The 17,143-nt window shown below is 46.9% G+C and overlaps 1 long non-coding RNA gene across 1 annotated transcript; it reads right to left on the bottom strand.

Annotated features, from left to right (window-relative positions):
• Nucleotides 1-1,777: 1,777 nt before the first annotated feature.
• On the bottom strand, nucleotides 1,778-16,743 carry LOC141366328 (uncharacterized). The gene is made up of 3 exons (XR_012371355.1): nucleotides 16,123-16,743; nucleotides 15,923-16,039; nucleotides 1,778-2,740 (listed from the first exon to the last, which is right to left on the bottom strand). It is a non-coding gene; the product is annotated as an uncharacterized lncRNA (long non-coding RNA).
• Nucleotides 16,744-17,143: the final 400 nt, after the last annotated feature.

Raw genomic sequence — 17,143 nt, 5'->3', positions numbered from 1 at the left:
ACAAATAAAAAGAAGCATAATGGTGATGATATACAACGCCCAGGAGACTGACAGAAGCGGATCAATGTTGTCACCTGAACAACCTACCCTATGCATATATCATACATGACATGTGCGGTCCCGATGTGTTTTTGTTTACAAACTATTGACTTTACTATGTATTACATTTATCAATAAGGTGATTAAACTTGTTAAAGGGTTTAGATTGAATTTCCCAGTGGTGTTTCATGAAATAAATGGTCTATCAAAAGTAATACATTTAATGCAACAAAGTATAAAAGTATAAAACACATTGAGTCATATTTTACAAAAACAGGCAATATGAATAGTGCTTTATAGCCTTGCATTGTTGTTTGTGCAACTTGAAAACAATGTAGTACATTTGAATGTGTATTATGTGGACAGACAAACTATACATTGTTAGAACACGTGCAGTGCACCACATTAACACAATTAAACATTACAAAACTCCCTGTGTAGAGCTCCTTTAAGGGCTGGGTGATATATAAATATCATAATATAATTGTGTGTGATTGGCTGTTAGATTAATCCACATTGAGTAAAAATGCCCAGAGCTTATCATCACAATCGCCATAAATTATATTATGATCAGATATGTTGATGTTTAATCGCCCTAGTATAGAAACATTGTTAATGTTCTGTGAATAATGAGTGTGGATCAAGAAATAAAGTTAGTATAAGGAACTTAATCGCAACATGCAGATTGCCTTTGTTACATTCCTGCACATTTTGTTTTGTATGCAATTAAAATTAATTGAATAATAACAATAAACAGAATACTTAAAACAATGAATAAGTGAACCACATTCATGGCCGGATTACCATATGGGCAAATGGGGCAGTTGCCCCGGGGCCTCCAGCGGGCCCCCGACGACATGTGTAACATGCATTTTTTTTTTACTTTTTTTTGCACAACGACATCAAATACAAAACACATTTTGTACAAAAAACTTATTTTGATGTAATGTGCATTTATGCCACTAAAATAAATTAAAATGTGCAAGTCAACAATCCAATGTTTACACACTCACTGTATAAGCATGACAAATTGACCAATTAAATAGTGTGAATATTTTCTACCAGAAGACATGCCCTTTACGATTGGTACAATGGTATGGGAGGGCGGGTTTAATGTCAATTCTTGACAAAAAAAAAAACGTAGCTAGACCGCAAAACCAGAAAATATAATGGATCGACGCATTCCTACCGGAAACATTAAACGAAAGCAAAAAATAGGAGAAAGAAGCGAGAGGAGCAGCTCTTTTACAAAGTGTGCCTTCTATCGACAGCTTTTTTTAAAAGGAGGTTGCTAGTTGCTCGTTAGAGAAGGCACCTGTTGCTAATGTTAGCAATGAGGCTGATTGTGAGACCACCAGTCCCGCTTGCAAGCCCGAGCCGCCGGAGAGTCTCTCGCCACCACCTGAAGCAAGCAGTGCTTCATGCGACACGGTCCCAGAGGTTAGTGCCAACAGCTCAACACAACCTGTGGAAATATAAATGACCCGTCTTTGTGGGGCACAAAAGACGAGCGACTTCTGACAGTGTGTTTGTTGCCCTAAGACCAGGGGCTTCACTAGACCCCTTTTACTGGAGCAGATAACTAGTGCAATCCTTTGCAAAGACAATCGCGGCAAAAACGGGTCTATGTGCAATGTAGTTACCCAATTTACGCTTGTAAAAGCGACAAAGCAGTCGCATTGACGCGTGCACGCACATATCCATGTCCATTGCTATCATTGTATAATGTAGAAAATATTTCTCTCCTGTCATTATTTCCAAACATGCTATGCCATTTATGCCTCCAAACATGTTAATAATGTTAGGTATGATGAAGATTACACTTGTATATGTATCTTTCACAGTAACTGTTGCACTGTAGAATAGTGGATTAAGCAAAAGACATTGTATAGAAGTGTTGCACACTTCTTGCACACAGTAGGCTTTCAAAACAAGTCGAACTCCGAACAAGTACATTCTAAGGCATAGAATCATACTGTGTATTCCTTTTATATTGTATATTAAAATTTTACTTTTCTGGAGTAAAAGTACGAAAGTACTTTTTACTTAATTAAAAGTAAAAAACCTAGATTTTTAATGTACTTAAAGATTAAATATAACCAAAAACTTGAAATTATGAAAGGTAGTGGAGTAAAAATTAAGATAATATGCTTAGGAATGTATGTTTTCAAGGAAAACACTGATAAAATATGAACACTTAAAGTATTTTTACTTTTTACATAAAAGTAAATTAAGTAGCCTAGTGTCCACCTCTGGAGTTGATAGGAAGAGGGGTGGGAGGGGCCCTTGATGTCTTTGTGCCCAGGGGCCCAGAAATTGTTAATCCGGCCCTGACCACATTTGTGTTCTTTACAAATACAGGACTTTAGAACACACAAGAAAACGAATGTCCTAAACTGACAATAACTGGCTTTAATCTGCTGTTTGAGGTATAACTCTACATCTACCCGCTGGTGAGACAAAGTAATCCCGCATCAGATTGCGTTGCACTTTTGCTATTGCCATACAATTGCGATGTGAGGTTGTGTTCATCGGTTGAAAAGCACCCATCCCACGATTCTTCCATTGCCCATCATCCATGTTGTGGTCAGCAGTCTGCTACAGCTGGAGTGGTAGCAAGTACCCCAAAGCAATGGGGAAACTGCCACTTCCTTTCGAAGTCCATGGCTATTGTATGCCACTCTCCTTCCGTTGATGGTGTCTAAAACAATAGGACACACCAAATGTCAGTGATTAAATTATTTAAGACTACAGTTTACAATGGATTTATTTGCATAGTTATATGTAGAACAAAACGTCTCGGGTTACGTATGTAACCCTTGTTCCCTGAGAAGGGAACGAGACGCTGCGTCGCCATAGAGACGCTTTGGGAACGCCTTCAGGTGTGTGTGCGTCTGAATGTGTATGTCAAATCCAACCAATGGTGGGGCGTGACGTCACCGGCGGGGTGACGCAGGAGCCGGAAAGCATAAAAGGCGACGTACAACCACGCCCCCACTACTCAAAATATTGCCGAAGACGGCTTACAGGTACGCAGGAAGTATGGCAAAGGAGACGCAGCGTCTCGTTCCCTTCTCAGGGAACATGGGTTACATACGTAACCTGCAAGGCCGCCTTAATGCACGGGCTTACCTGGGCTGAAGCCCAGGGGCCTCCGAAGTTCAAGGGCCTCCCATGTTCGCGTTCATGATGAGCTGAAAATGTCATTTTGTTTTGTAACTTGTCAGGTTTTCTGTCAATCACTGTAATTGCACGTTACATGTCTGCTGATTGGTCCGTTGTAACTTACCGTGAAATAAAATGTCAGACGTAACAGTCAGATTTTTCTATTCCGCGTGATATAATTAAGTGCGCGTTGTCAACTTGACATTCCTGCACGTTAGACTGAGTGTGACATAATCCGCCAACAAATGAAAGAGTAATTTCTGAAATTTCATAATAAGCACCAGTGAGGTGCAGGTCTCTCTCTCTCTTTCGCGCGCGTGCTCGCTCTCTCTCTTTCGCGCGCGTGCTCGCTTTCTCTGTGCTTGTGACGTGCAGCTGAGTCTCTGGCATGCAGAAGTCTCTCCAAGCGTGCGCAACAAACTCTGCCGCCAAATAAAGAAAAGAGTTCCCGCACATAATGCTGTTAGTTGTTATAAAGTTTAAGTTTACTCGCGTTTATATCAGTGACGCGTGCGCAGCTGGAGCGATGTAGTTTGACGCGACTTTAGCTCACAGTACACACATCTGTTGGTTTAGATTAGAAAATCGACATGCAACGGTAAAGGTGCAAGGCTTAAAGTAAAGAGCGACAAGACCATCTCAAATGATCATCCCCTGATAGCACCATTCATATTTATAATCTCCTTATCTAAAGATCTTACACAGGTATGTTCCCTGTCTGTTTTGTGCATATTCATGCTTGTTCGTTTATGTATGCATACTAAATACAATGCATACTATATCTTCAATAGCCTACAAAATAAATAACTGTTTAAAAAATAAGATTTTGTCTATAAAGACTTATCTTTTGTTATCATGAATGCATTTTCACTTTAAAACTAACTTTAACTTATTATATTTTTAAAACTGTGCTGAGCATTTGGTTAGTGAGTGGCAATGAATTTTCTGCAAATTTGTATATTCCAAAACCTATATAAACATAAAGCTTATAAACATATATACTTTCACACATTTCGGTTTTATTATCACCACAAGTTGCTGTGTGTGGTTGTTAAATAAAGTGTCTTGTGTTTATGCTCAAGTAGGCTCAGTGATATGTTAATAATGATATTATGGTGTTTTCTGGGTCAAAGAGGGAAAACTCACTGTTGTATGTCTTGAAAGAAACTAATGCATTTTGTAATGTAGATTACCTAAATATTACACTTTAAAAAAATGAGACTATAAATCGAGGATATGGGGGGCCTACAAAACCTCTCAGCCCCAGGGCCTCACATTAGGTTAAGGCGGCCCTGGTAACCTGAGACGTTCCCTTTCGAGGGAACTCGCGCTGCGTCGCCATAGAGACGCTTTGGGAACGCTATACCCAATCCGCCAGACTACGAGTGCCTGTCTGTGTGTAAAAAGCACAACTAAGACCTAAGCACCAAAGATCCAGGAGTAGGAGTAAGATCCAACTCATAGAACTGTACAAAAGTGAGGGGTGAGGACCAGCCTGCCGCATCACAGACATCCTGAACAGAGGCACCTGCCCACAGGGCTTTAGATGCTGCCATACCTCTAGTTGAATGCGCTCTGACGGTTAAAGGAGAGGGCCGTCCAGAGGCTTCATAAGCAAAAGAGATAGCCTCGACTATCCATTTACTCAAAGTTTGCTTTGCGGCCGGGAAACCTTTCCGGGCCGAACCAAAGCACAAAAATAACTGCTCTGCTTTCCTGAACTCCGCTGTTCTGAGCACATACATGTCCAGTGCTCGTACTGGACAGAGTAAGTTAAGCTTTCTTTGGCTCACGTCCTTAAATGGTGGAGGGCAGAATGCCTGCAAGACTATGGGGCGTGGTATGTTGCTCAAAACTTTCGGAACATAGCCCGACCTAGGGTATAGAAAAGCCTTTACCATGCCTGGAGCGAACTCGAGACAGGTTGGCGAAACTGAGAAAGCCTCTAAATCTCCTACCCTCTTAAGGGAGGTAATAGCTAGGAGAAATATAGTTTTTAGTGTAAGGAATTTCTCAGACACTGTATCCAATGGCTCAAAAGGTGCCCCAGATAAACCCTCCAGCACCACAGACAGATCCCATGCAGGGATCCTAGAATGACTCGCTGGCTTTAGCCTCCGAGTGCCACGCAGGAAACGCATAACAAGTTGGTCTTTACCTAATGAGTGACCATCCACTAAGGCGTGGAAAGCAGATATAGCTGCCACACAAACCTTAATAGTAGAAGGAGACAGCCCTGTTGCGAACCGTTCCTGTAAGAACTCCAGAACTGAACCTACTGGGCAGTTAACTGGATCATATAAGTGCTTTCTGCACCATGTAACAAAGAGTTTCCACTTAAATGCGTATAATTTCCTGGTGGAGGGAGCTCTGGAATGCAAAATAGTCTGCACAACATCAGCTGAGAGGCCTGCTTCTATGAGGCTGTCCCCCTCAGAGGCCAGACCCACAAACTCATTCGCTCTGGGCACAGTGCCCCTCGCCTGAGACAACAGATCCCTCCTGATCGGCACCTGAAATGGGCAGCCGTCTAGAAGGGAGACCAAGTTCGTAAACCATACTCGGGCCGGCCAACACGGGGCTACAAGCAACAGCTGGGCCTTCTGTTGGCGGACCCTCTCCAGAACTCCCGGGAGCAGAGCGATTGGGGGAAAGGCATACAGGAGGCCCTCGGGCCAGTCCTGTACCATGGCATCCAGGCCGAGCGGGGCTGGATGAATGAGAGAAAACCAGAGAGGACAATGTGAGTTCCCTTTCAGTCGGTCACTACGACGTCACGTCGTGACCGACAAATTGGGAACTCGCTTAGAGAGACCAATCTGCTTCGTATACTACTAAAACGCCAATGAACTTGGCATTGAGATTTTTGCATAATGCTGGCGCCGCCCCGCCAGGTGCGTATATAAGGAGCACGTGCAAATAGGGAAATCAGCTTTTTCGCTTCGAAAGCTGGCTTTATCTGACTGAGAAGCTACTATCTGCTCTTCTGGGAACGGTTGCTGAAGTTGATTGACAAGCAGTACTAACACAGCGGACGCTCGCAGTATTCCACTGCTCTGCATATTTTTTGTTTTGAGTTCAGTGTGTGCGTTGCCTTTCCCTGTGCGCATCATCAGCTGAGCACCTAAAGAGTGATTTCCCTAAAGAGTGATACGTGAGAGCTCTGTGTCTTTTTAAAAACAGCCACTCTCTCGTATATTCGGAGATCGGCGTCCTTTTCAGGATTGCTTTTCGTCCGTGCGATCTTGGATGCGAGAGGTATAAGGGTTCCAGTTACGGTCACGAGCGCTGTCTTCATGCTTGGACATCAAGCACTCTGAGGCTGCGTTCGTGGAGAGTTTTTGTTCTCTCTGTGAGAGCATAACCCTCTTGGATTGCGGAGATGACTGACGTTTTTACGGGAATGCTGTCCGCGCCTTTGCAGTGCTGACACCGCCATGGTGCGGCTGTCAAGCGCTCGCATGACGCTCTTCGCATCACTACGCTGAGTAGGACGGAGGATGCGTCCTCCACCTACCGGCCTTTCATCCTCAGCCGGTTGAGGCTCCGGTGGAGACGGCAGAGTCGTGTTCTACGATTTCTGCCGAATCCATTGGACCTCCTTCTGGTCCCGTTCACTTCTGCAGCATCAGAGGGGTGGCCAATTTTCCTCTGAAGTGGAGTCGTTCCGGAGATGGCGGCCGTGCCCGCTCGAGCGGCGGAAATGGTAGAGTTGGAGAGGTTAACCCCTCTCCGCCCGAGCCGTACCGCCCACGTGATTGGTATTTCGGAGCTGCTTGGGCCTCTCGGTCCTCTTCTCCTGTGCCTTTCTTCCCGACGGCACGAAGAGCTGATGTGATTTGCGGCCATCCGGCCGTTCAGCTTCAGCTTTCACCCCTCACCTCCCTCACCAATGGAGCCGCTAAGCGCAGGGACCCTTCAGTGGAGCGGGGGGTTGCGATGCAGCTGCGTTCCTGGAGGGACCACCCAACCCTTCCCTCCCGTGTTTGTAGACAGTCGTCCGGTTACGGGCGCTGTCCGTCAGGCATGCGGAGAGGCGGCTTCAGCCCTGCACGCAGCCCTGCACGTAACGTTGCTACGGGTTCACCAAGGATTTACGAGGGAAGCCGCGACCTTCAGTCGTGCGATGTCCACCACACTGGTTCAAGATCGCCACCTTTGGCTGTGTCTGGCTGACGGACACAGGCGAGAACAACTTCTTGAATGCTCCTGTCTCACAGACCGGCCTCTTCGGCAAGGCCGTGGAGTCGTACAGCTCCGCTGCGCAGACTGAGGCGATCTCTGAGGTCATGCCCCGGCGAAGGAGAGCTGCCCTTGGTAAAAACCACCACGCCGGCTCCTCAGTCTGCCTCTCGCCGTCGGCGTCCTGCGGCGACCACCTCCGTTTCCCTCCTCGGACCCCATCTCGGCAGCGCGGGGGAACCGGTCGTCAGCAGCTCGCCCCGCCCGCTTAGCCGCTTCCCGTGAAATCGGGAGTTTAAGTGGCCAGTAAGCGGGCGACCCGGATTGGCAGAGGATCACTCTTCAGGAGACGGTGATTCGCTCCTTCCCCCGATAGAGGGTCGGGTGGAAAATTCTTGGTTTGCATATGTTCCACCGGCTGTTTAGCCGGTACCCACTAACCACACATAGAGTGCATTCCTCTTCCCTCTCCAGGTCTCCAGAGGATCGAGAGAGCCGTGAGCGAGCACACACCAGCTCACCCTACCTCTCCTCTATTGCCAGCGGGTGTTCTGAGGAGTCCGAGCCCTCAACTCAGGAGACCGGACCACCAGCACCCTCATCGGAGTCTGCGCTCTCCGCAGAGGAGACCAGACGACCATCACCTTCAGCGGGCTCAGGTCAGTGTCACACACACACACTGAAGATGCTTATGCTGTCACTGCAGACGCACCGGCAGTCTCACCTGTCTCGCTTCGCTGCCCCACCGCGGGTACTTTGGTAGTGTCGTTAATTCTCCTCGTACGGTGCCTGGGTGCTTGGCTTCAGTTCCCAGCCCGTTCGTTGGGTTTTACGCACGATCCGCCTCGGTTACGAAATACAATTCCGGCATACCCCAAAATTCTCGGGCTTTCGTTTTCACTATAGTGAAAGTGTCCGATGCACATGTACTGCGTGCATAAGTCGATGTCCTGCTGGCGAAGGATTATCGAGCCGGTCCCTCTTACCGAGATGATGTTATGATGATAGGGTTTTTCCAGCCTTTATCTCATAGTACCCAAAATTACGCGGTGGGTTACGATCGATTTGATTTACGCACCGGCTCTACAAAGGTGGTCTTTTTTTGGATGATAACGCCGAGGCTCGTATTTCAATATTCAGATCGGTTTGCAGCCTTAGACCTGTAAGACGTGTACATTTGTGTCCATCTCCCCTCGCCTTAGACCGTTTGTTTTTCGCTCTGCTTCGTGGGGTGGGCATATTAATATTAAGTACACCATTCGAGCTGTCTCTCTCTCTCCGTGTCTCCATGAGAGTGCTAGTCACGGCATTAAAATATCAGAGAGAGAGCGTTGTTCGCATTCTGCTTTTATTTACGTTGACTTATAATAGCCCGTTCTTGGCAGACGTGCGCGAACACAGAGAGTTAATGCTTCGGCATCTCGCTCATTAAGTCATCAGGTCGACTGGGAAAGAGCAACTTTGCCCCGTGCAGAGGATCTTTTTCTCAGTATGGAAATAGACTCGTTCAACTAATTGGCGTGTTTTACAAGAGCGCACAACCAGTCAGTTCTGACTTGCCTCAGTTTAATTCGAGGGAAGTACGCGGTCCCTCTGAAACAATTTCAGAAGCTCCTGGACATATGACAGCATGCTGCAGCTGTGACACTGCTCGATCTGCGTCATATGAGACCGCTTCAGCGTTGTCTTTACAATCGAGTCTCGAGGAGAGCGTGGCGCACCGGCATACATTGTGTAAATACTACACCTGCGTGTCATTTAATTTTCCCCGTAGTAGACCCAGCATTTCTGATAGCAAGATATGCCTCTGGGGGGTCTCCTGGCATTCTGTAGTGCGATGCCCTAAGCACGGGATGTTCAGCCACGTATGACGGGCTTGCAGTCTCTGGGGTGTGCATAGCACCCCAACTGCCGCGAGCGGTGCGCTATATATCTGGGACTTGTACGCTCCGCTATGGAGATGCGAGGGAAGGATGTATTAGTAGACACCGATAACATTGCGACTGTTGCGTTATTTACCGTTAAGGCGGTTTTGCGCTCTCGTCACCTGTCGCATCTTGCTCGTCATCTCCTCCTTTGGAGTCAGAAGCATCTGAGGTCCCTTCGTGCCATTTACATCCCGGGATCGCTCAGTACAGCGGTACGCGCTTCCCGAGCTGCGCCCCCGGCGAATGGCGACTCCACCCCCAGACGGTCCAGCTAATTTGGAAGAAGTTCGGTTGTGCGTAGATAGATCTGTTTGCGTCGCCGGACGATACCCACTGTCGCCTATATTATTCACTAACCGAGGGCAGCCTCGGCGTGGATGCGTTGGCACACAGCTGGCCGCGGGGGGTGCGTAAATACGCATTCCTTCCGGTGAGCTTTATTGCGCAGACACTGTGCAAAGTCAGGCAGGACGAGGAGAGCCTTTTAGTAATCGTCCGTACTGGACGACCAAGAATTGGTTTTCATAGTTAATGCTCCTCGCGACAGCCCTCCCTGGCGGATTCCCCTGAGGAAGGACTTTCTTTCTTAGGAAGGGGCACATTTGGCACTCGCGCCCCGACCTGTCCATGTATGGCCGTTGGGCGCGCGCAAGGTTTAGGTGATTTATCGCAAGCGGTATCTAACACCATCGACGCGGTTCGAGCACCGTCCACAGGACGGGCTTACGCGCTTAATGAAACCTTTTCGTCACCCGGTGCTCTTCGTAACGCGAGGACCCAGAGAATGCCCTTTAACATTATGCTTTTATATCTTTAACATGGGTTAGATGGTAGGCTGTCCCTCCGCCATTAAAGTTGATATCGCCGCTATTTCTGCTCATCACTCACTTATCTACGGCAGATCAGTTGGCCAGCATGATTTAATTATTACATTTTAAGAGGCGCTCGCAGGCTAAACCCCTCGCGCCCTCCCTCTTTCCTCCTGAGACCTGTCCATGGTGCTGAAGCCTGCAGGTCTCCGATTTTAGCCTTTGCAGTTTGCGAGTCTGAAGTTTTTTATCAATGAAAACTCTGACCCTGCTAGCATTGGCCTCCATGAAGAGAGTAGGGGATTTACGTGCATTCTCTGTTGACGATTCGTGCTTTTAGTTTGGTCCTGCTGTCTCACTGAAGACCCAGACCAGGCTACGTGCCCAAAGTTCCCACCACTCCCTTCAGAGATAAGGTGGTGAGCTTGCAAGCGTTGCCTTTGGAGCAGGCAAACCCAACCGAGGCTTTGTTGTGCCCCGTACGCGCACTGCGATTCTACGTGGCCCGCACGCAAAGCCTCAGGACCTCAGACCAGCTCTTTGTTTGTTATGGTGGCCAGCAGAAAGGGAAAGCTGTCACTAAGCAGAGGATGTCTCATTGGATAGTTGATACTATCGCCCTAGCTTACAATTTGCAGGGCATTCCTTGCCCCTTTAATTTGAGAGCGCACTCCACACGGAGTGTTGCCTCATCTTGGGCATTTGCTCGTGGTTCCTCGCTAACAGACATCTGTAGAGCTGCTGGTTGGGCGACACCTAATACGTTCATTAGATTTTACAATGTTCGTATCGAGCCTGTATCCTCTCATGACTGAGGCTCCAAATTGAGTTTTCAGTATGGAAGGCTAACAGAGCAAAAATGCGTAATGGTTTGATTTGCTCTCTCCACTGCCTTGACAGCCTTTGTTGCGGAGCATTGGCTGTCAGCCTTTCACTAGCTGTATTCTTACGAACCTACGTGTTTGGCCTGGGCCCCACATTGCGTCCCAACGGGTTCCTTTGTGAGTATTATTCCGTGGGGTTAATCCTACTAGCCCACGTTTCCCTTAGCAGAGCACTGCTTTGCTTACACAGCCACGGCTGTCATTTCCTCAACTACGGTTGACTTTCGCCCACCATTAGCCCTTAAAAGGGGCGGTGGCTTCCGCAGCGTTCCTATTCCGCTCTGGTAGGGCGCTTCCCAGTCGCTGGCACTACTGTGGGGTTAAAGGAACATCTAGTGCCCGGCCTTCTGCCTTAAAACCTAATTCTCCTTATCCTTAAGTGGAACCGGAGGGCTTTACGCAGACACTGGAAGAGGTCAGCCCCTAGTGGCGTTTTGGTAGGGATTCCCAATTCGTCGGTCACGACGTGACGTCGTAGTGACCGACTGAAAGGGAACGTCTCGGTTACGGATGTAACCCTCGTTCCCTGAAGGAGGGAACGGAGACGTCACATCCCGTCGCCACAGGTGCTGCCACCTGCTGTTTAGGCCGGTCACCTTCCAGCTTTCTCAGCGAACAGAAGCTGATTTTCCTATTTGCACGTGCGCCTTATATACGCACCTGGCGGGGCGGCGCCAGCATTATGCAAATATCTCAATGCCAAGTTCATTGGCGTTTTAGTAGTATACGAAGCAGATTGGTCTCTCTAAGCGAGTTCCCAATTCGTCTGTCACGACGTGACGTCTCCGTTCCCTCCTTCAGGGAACGAGGGTTACATCCGTAACCGAGACGTTCTCCTGAATTGCAAACAGGTCGGCTTTCGCTTGGCCGAACCTGAGCCAAATCTGCTCCACCACGTCCGGGTGGAGTCTCCATTCCCCCGGGCTCAACGTCTGCCTCGACAGAACGTCCACTCCGATATTTTGTACACCTGGGATGTACACCGCTTTTAGAGAAGCCAGCTTCCCCCGTGTCCACAGTAAAATGATCTTTGCTAGTTTGTATAGGTGGCGTGATCTGACCCCTCCCTGATGATTTATATAAGCGACCACTGCTGTGTTGTCTGAACGGACAAGCACATGATGGCCCCTTAGGGCTGGGAGAAAGTACTTGAGTCCTCTGAACACTGCTAACATCTCCAGTGCATTTATATGCCATGACTGATGGTGGCTGTTCCACAGGCCCTGGGCTGAGCGGCCTTCCATAACTGCTCCCCAGCCTGAGAGAGATGCGTCTGTCGTTAACGTCTTGCGGCGACAGACTACACCTAGATTCGGGCCTTGTGACAGAAACCCGACATCTTTCCATATTCATAGGGCACGTAGACATGAGCGCGTAACCCTGAACATGCGAAAAGGATTGCCCCTCGGGGAAAAACCCTTGCTTTTGAGCCACCACTGCAGGGGTCTCATGTACAAAAGACCGAGCGGAATTATATTGGCTGCGGCTGCCATGAGCCCCAACAGTCTCTGGAAATATATGCTGGTGTGAAATTGACCTAACCTCATTTTGTTCACTTCTGTTAAAATGGAGGTGACACGAGCAGGTGACATCCGTGCCTGCATCGCTGTCGAATTCCATATTATCCCCAAAAACGTAATCACCTGTGTTGGGACTAACGTCCTCTTCTTGGCGTTCAGTCTCAACCCTAGGTGTCTCAGATGTGCAAGCACAACATCTCGATGCTGTGCTGCCATCTGTGCTGACTGGGCTAATATTAGCCAATCGTCTATATAATTTAGTATGCGAATGCCCTGGAGGCGCAGTGGCGCCAGGGCAGCATCTACACATTTTGTAAATGTGCAGGGGGATAGAGATAGGCCAAAAGGAAGGACAAGATACTGGTATGCCATGCCCCCAAGGGCAAACCTGAGGTACTTTCTGTGTGCAGGAAGAATCGAAATGTGAAAATAGGCGTCCTTTAAATCTATTGTCACAAACCAGTCCTCGGACCTGATTTGTGACACAATGTGAGGGACCGTCAGCATTTTGAATTTTAGTTTTCTGATGGCTCTGTTTAGGCGGCACAGGTCTAAAATTGGACGCAGCCCGCCGTCTTTCTTCGGCACTATGAATTACCTGCTGTAAAAGCCTGTATCCCTGTGTGCTGGCGTAACTGTCTCTATGGCGCCTTTTAGCAGAAGGGATTCCACTTCCTGCTCTAAAATTAGGGACTGTTCTGACCCTATAGTTGTACTCAGCACCCCTTCGAATCTGGGGGGAAGCTGAGTGAACTGAATCTTGTAGCCGAACCTTATTGTGCGTAACACCCATTGAGATATATTTGGAATGTTTTCCCAGACTGTCATAAATGTATTCAAGGGAACCAACCTCTCGAGGCTGGTCCCTAACTCGGCTGGACTCACTGTGCTCCGTACTACGAGAGGCGGAGTGTTCACAGTTAACATCAGGGGGCACTGAGGAGTGAGGAAACCCGTAATCTGCGGAAAAATTCCGCACTCCCCAGGAGGGCATGCCCCCTTTAACTGCTCTGTACCACTCTGGTCAGGGCTGTTTTTTAGAGCTCTTTTTTGCTTGAATTACCGTCCTCAGATCGGGTTTCTTTTGGGGTTTTTGAGCGCGCCAACCTGACCCCCAGTCTCTACGAGGGGGGCCACGAGTGCTAACGCTCTCTTTCTGCACTTGTCTATGCTGAGGAGTTTGCGGGTTCGGCCGTGATGAGGAAGCATAAACTCTCCGAGGAAGAAAGGTTCTAAAGGCTGCCGCCTGCCTTCGCGATTCCTGGTGTCTCTCGACAACGCTATTCACAGCGTCGCCAAACAGCCCAGAGGAAGACAAAGGAGAATCTAATAAAACTGACTTATCCGCAGATTTAATGTCTGACAGATTAAGCCACAAATGTCTCTCAGTTGTCACCATCAATGACATAGATCTTCCAATAGCTCTAGCTGTCTCTCTTATCACTCTGAGCGAAATATCTGATGCCCTACATAACTCATGTAACTCATCAGAACCGCCCGCTGCCCCCTCATCAATGTCTTTTAATAATTCAGCTCGATAAGCCTGCAGAACTGCCATGGTATGCATAGATGCAGCCGCCTGCCCTGCTGCCATATAAGCTTTTCCTACCAGCGATGAAGTTAAACGACATGGGTGCGTGGGCAAAGCTGGAGATTTTAATGACGAGCCTGCCGAAGGCGAAAGATAGCTCGCAAGCGACTGTTCAACCTTCGGCATACCTGCATATCCTTTATCATAATGCCCACTTATGTTAGAGTATATATTAGACTGGGGTGTGTGAACTCGTGCAGAGAAGGGGCGAGACCATGATTTTGCAACTTCAGTGTGTAAATCAGGAAAAAAGGGCAAACTACGGCGCGATGGCTGATGTTTAGCCCGCAGAAAGCGATCTGACAGTTTACTCGGTGGAGCGTCCTCCTGCTTATCTTCGGGCCAATCTAAACTCAACTTAGCCACCGCTCGTGTTACTACACCAACTAAATCATCATACGCTGGGGGAGAGGATAGCTGGGCGTCCTCTGCCCCCGCAGTCCCAGATTCAACACTCGTAACATCTACATCTACATCCACGTCGTCAGAGGAAGATAGCATCATACCCTCTACCCGGGGGGAAGTAACCGCATAACGGGCTTCCGCACCCGGAGAGAGAGCAGCGGGAACGCCCGACGGAGGAAAAGATAGGGCTGAGCCCGTCTCCGCCTCCTCGAGCAGATCCATTTGCGAACCCCAAGAGTGAAGGACCCGGGCTGCCTCGACAGCGGCGGGACCAGAGCCCTGAGGAGCGCGAAGCTGCCCGCCTTTCTCAAAAAGCAAACAGCGAGAGCGAAGCACTTTAAGTGATAGATTCTCACAGTCGGGGCACGCAGCTCCCTCGAGAGCTGCGAAAGCGTGCTCCGCTCCTAAACACTTAACACACATATCATGCGAATCCTCTCCCGTAATAAATCGAGAGCAGGGAGGAACGTATCGCCTAAAGTCTGACTTTGCTGTAGCTTTCATTTTTTTCAATCACACAATTTTTAAGCTATTCCGTCACATAGTTTTTTTAAACTATTCAGACACTCTTTGACACACACACACAGATAGCCGTCTGAGGCAATAGAGATAGTGGGGGCGTGGTTGTACGTCGCCTTTTATGCTTTCCGGCTCCTGCGTCACCCCGCCGGTGACGTCACGCCCCACCATTGGTTGGATTTGACATACACATTCAGACGCACTCACACCTGAAGGCAATCCCAAAGCGTCTCTATGGCGACGCAGCGCGAGTTCCCTCGAAAGGGAACTGGATAGCCATGCTTTTGTGAGTCAAACACATTGGGTCTCATTTATAAAACTGTGCGTAGGATCCTTACTAAGAGTCTACGTATGCAATGTTCCCTTTCTGCAAGTGTGCGTACATGAATTATCCTCAGATCCCACCATGCAAGCCCATTCTTCCATCAAGTTATTTTTATAGATGGCGTACACATGTTTTCAGACCTGTTTTGTGCGTACGCATGCTTTAAAAATGAGACCCCTTCTTACTTAATCCATATAAGTATAAAGATAAACTAAACAACATGTAGAATAACAAATATTACAATATTAGGTTTGGAAGTAATTTAATATTTATTGCTGTGTTAGTTAACATAATTCATGTTTATACACAAAATACTTTAATATAAACATAGTGTAAGCTCAGATAAAATTATGTAATTAATGTATACAGCTATGTATAGACATAAAAATAGAATTACTTATGATTTTCTGAACTATATCCCTGTTTCTAATAATAGTTTTTACTAAAATACTTTTATCAAAAACAGTCAACTGCTGATGTCCACAATGTTATGGGTGTTCTTTTTTAAAACGAAGTAGTAGATATATATATCTTTATATTTTGTAATAACCCTACCTTCAAGAAATCGTCCTTTATAACCTGGTACAGAGCAGAACAGGTATCCAAAACTATTTGTGAGATGGTGCTGGTCCCCCATCCTGGACTTGAACCTGAGGGACTTGAACGTGTCACCTAAGTTCACAAACATACCCAGACAGAAAAAAACGTTATGACAACATTCCGTTCATATTCGTTTGAAATGAAATCACACAAACCTGTTGCATAGAATTGCAGCGTCAAAGACAAACGCTCTCCAAGTCATGCTTTGCGAAGCCTGTCCTATTCTATTTGAACGATAATTAAATCAAGAAACACAGCTTTTAAGCACAGTAGACAACACTTTGATATTTTAAATGTGACCATAGCCATAAGCATGCAGCTATATTTCGTATATAAACAAGCTGTACTCACCTCCAAATCTTTAATTCCTGCTGTCCGCGTGTGGTGCTGATCCACCTCTCCACATCACATCTCTTTATTTTTTTCTTTTGCGGCTTTGCATTGCGCAAACGGTTTGCAGCACTAATTTCTGTCTGAAGTCTATATATACAAACAAAAGTTTTGCGTGTCTTCTTGTTTCTTCTTCTGTGAGTTTACTGGCGCGCGTGTTGTTTCGTGTCATTTCCGGTTTGTTTTATCGCATGATTTTTCGTGACAGAACGTGGTTTGTAGACAAGATCATTGGGTAATAGAGTTGTTCTCCCCACATGGAAAGAACCTATATGTGGACTTTTGCTTCATCCCGCTCCTTTTCAGACACATAAAGTAAAAGGATATTTTGTTTTGTTTCATGTGGTAATACAATTATTGTATCTTCAATTATTGTATTTTCATATTTTATTTTATTTTAAAGTTGTTACTTTTATTCTTTTGTTGTTCGAAATAAAAAAGAAAGAAAGAAAGAAAGAAAGATATGTGCATATTAGCTGCATATATGTTTCATATATGCACATATATATGCAGCACATATACAGCATATATGCACATATATATGCACATATATGAAACCTTTATGCAGCTAATATTCACATATATGCTGCACATATACAGCATATATGCCCATATATGATAATATACAGTATTGTTCAAAATAATAGCAGTACAATGTGACTGGCCAGAATGATCAAGGTTTTTGGTGTATTTTTTGTTGCTACGTGGCGGGCAGGTTGCCGGTGGGTTCAGTGGATTCTCAGGGAACGGGCGGGACCCAGCGTTCATGGTGTGCACGCTCTTGGG

This window comes from Misgurnus anguillicaudatus, chromosome 2 (assembly GCF_027580225.2).
Source record: "Misgurnus anguillicaudatus chromosome 2, ASM2758022v2, whole genome shotgun sequence".
NCBI classification, from domain to species: domain Eukaryota; kingdom Metazoa; phylum Chordata; class Actinopteri; order Cypriniformes; family Cobitidae; genus Misgurnus; species Misgurnus anguillicaudatus.
This window is presented reverse-complemented; position numbering and strand designations above follow the sequence as displayed.